The sequence below is a fragment of the Oncorhynchus mykiss genome, chromosome 13 (genome assembly GCF_057628025.1).
Source record: "Oncorhynchus mykiss isolate SJ-2025 chromosome 13, ASM5762802v1, whole genome shotgun sequence".
Classification (NCBI taxonomy): Eukaryota; Metazoa; Chordata; class Actinopteri; order Salmoniformes; family Salmonidae; genus Oncorhynchus; species Oncorhynchus mykiss.
In genome coordinates, this window is record NC_143034.1 from 66,246,371 (window position 1) to 66,249,555 (window position 3,185).

Consider the following 3,185-nt stretch of genomic DNA (forward strand, 5'->3'; position numbering starts at 1 on the left):
TTCTCTCTCTGTATCTTTCTGTCTCTCTCTTTATCTATCTGTCTTTCTCTCTCTCTCTCTCTCTCTCTCTCTGTATCTTTCTGTCTCTCTCTTTATCTATCTGTCTTTCTCTCTCTCTCTCTCTCTCTCTCTCTCTCTCTCTCCATCAATCATTTAAATCATCATCATCATTTTAATCTAAACTCCATTTACTTTCTCTGAATTTTTCAGTTCCTCCAAAAAGATAGAGGGGGTGAGAGAAAATGGAAGTAAGAAAGAAAGGAAAGAGAGGAGAGAAACAGGCTTTTCGGCGATGCATTGAGTTGTATATCTCTCCCTCTTTCATTTTCTCACTCCTCCTCTCATCTATCATTCTCTGTCGTTAGTTATTCTGCTTTAGTTGTAGTCCTGGAGGTGGATAAGGGAGAGAGAATGGAAGAAAGAGGAGAGGGGGAGTAAGAGGTGAATCAAAGTTTTAAGCTAAAAAAACCTTTAATGAGTGCTGTCAGTGTTAAGTTGTAAGTAGCAGGAAGTTGTGAAGTGAAATGTAATGATGGTTGTTTCTGCCTTCATTTTGGATCTACTGGCTGCACATGAGATAATGATTCTAAAGGCCTGGTCCAAATCAAACCCTTTTCCCTGTGTACTGCACTAGTCCATGTGGATTTGAAGGTATATATACATACCATATACACTGTGTTTGTAGTTGGTATAAAGTTGATATAAATCAGTTATATCTAGCTAACTAAGTAACAAACTAAGTAACAAATGAACGAACTAACTAACTGGGTTATCCACCTTTTCCTCAAATGGAATTATTCACTAAACAGGAAATGACCACTTCCTGTCCCAGTTTGCCACCTCATCCCTCTTCCTACATTAACCATAATGGATGTCCCAGTTTGCCACCTCATCCCTCTCCCTACATTAACCATAATGGATGTTCCAGTTTGCCACCTCATCCCTCTTCCTACATTAACCATAAATGATGTCCCAGTTTGCCACCTCATCCCTCTTCCTACATTAACCATAATGGATGTCCCAGTTTGCCACCTCATCCCTCTCCCTACATTAACCATAATGGATGTTCCAGTCTGCCACCTCATCCCTCTTCCTACATTAACCATAATGGATGTCCCAGTTTGCCACCTCATCCCTCTCCCTACATTAACCATAATGGATGTCCCAGTTTGCCACCTCATCCCTCTTCCTACATTAACCATAATGGATGTCCCAGTTTGCCACCTCATCCCTCTCCCTACATTAACCATAATGGATGTCCCAGTTTGCCACCTCATCCCTCTTCCTACATTAACCATAATGGATGTCCCAGTCTGCCACCTCATCCCTCTTCCTACATTAACCATAATGGATGTCCCAGTTTGCCACCTCATCCCTCTCCCTACATTAACCATAATGGATGTCCCAGTTTGCCACCTCATCCCTATTCCTACATTAACCATAATGGATGTCCCAGTTTGCCACCTCATCCCTCTTCCTACATTAACCATAATGGATGTCCCAGTTTGCCACCTCATCCCTCTTCCTACATTAACCATAATGGATGTCCCAGTTTGCCACCTCATCCCTCTCCCTACATTAACCATAATGGATGTCCCAGTTTGCCACCTCATCCCTCTCCCTACATTAACCATAATGGATGTCCCAGTTTGCCACCCCATCCCTCTTCCTACATTAACCATAATGGATGTCCCAGTTTGCCACCTCATCCCTCTTCCTACATTAACCATAATGGATGTCCCAGTTTGCCACCTCATCCCTGTTCCTACATTAACCATAATGGATGTCCCAGTTTGCCACCTCATCCCTCTTCCTACATTAACCATAATGGATGTCCCAGTTTGCCACCTCATCCCTCTCCCTACATTAACCATAATGGATGTCCCAGTTTGCCACCTCATCCCTCTTCATACATTAACCATAATGGATGTCCCAGTTTGCCACCTCATCCCTCTCCCTACATTAACCATAATGGATGTCCCAGTTTGCCACCTCATCCCTCTCCCTACATTAACCATAATGGATGTCCCAGTTTGCCACCTCATCCCTCTTCCTACATTAACCATAATGGATGTCCCAGTTTGCCACCTCATCCCTCTTCCTACATTAACCATAATGGATGTCCCAGTTTGCCACCTCATCCCTCTTCCCACATTAACCATAATGGATGTCCCAGTTTGCCACCTCATCCCTCTTCCTACATTAACCATAATGGATGTCCCAGTTTGCCACCTCATCCCTCTTCCTATATTAACCATAATGGATGTCCCAGTTTGCCACCTCATCCCTCTCCCTACATTAACCATAAAGGATGTCCCAGTTTGCCACCTCATCCCTCTCCCTACATTAACCATAATGGATGTCCCAGTCTGAAAAGGGCACACAAATCAAGTGATGAGTGATGAGTCGGCTCTAATCACCCTTTATTTATCTCTTAACCTTTTATCTCTCCCTTTCTCTTTTACTCTCCTGTCTGTTCCTCATACCCAACTTTCTGCTTTCTCTGTCTACATCTCCTCAACTCATCTCCTAATATCTGTCTCTCTGTCTCTCTGTCTCTCTGTCACTCTCACTCACTCTTACTCTCGACTTCTGCTTCTGTCTCAATTCAATTCAATTTCAATGTAAGGGCTTTATTGGCATGGGAAACACATGTTAACATTGCCAATGTAAGTGAAGTAGATAATATACAAAAGTGAAATAAACAATACAAATGAACAGTAAACTTTACACTCACAAAAGTTCCAAAAGAATAAAGACAATTCAAAGTCATATCATGTCTGTATACAGTGTTGTAAAGATGTGCAAATGGTTAAAGTACAAAAGGGAAAATAAATAAACATAAATATAGGTTGTATTTACAATGGTGTTTGTTCTTCACTTCTTCACCGTTTTCTTGTGGCAACAGGTGGGCGGGCATGTCCCCGTTCACATCGACGGAGCTGCAGCTTCAAGTTCCTCGGTGTCAATGTCACCAAGGACTTGAAAAGGTCCACACACGCACAGTTGTGAAGAAGGTGCGACAGCGCCTCTTCCCTCTCAGGAGGCTGAAACGTTCTTCAGCTGCACTATTTGAGAGCATCTTGACTGGCTACATCACTGCTTGTTATGGCAACAGCACCTCCCTCGATCGCATGGCGCTACAGACAGTGGTGCGGACAGGCCAGTGCATCACTGCTTGTTAT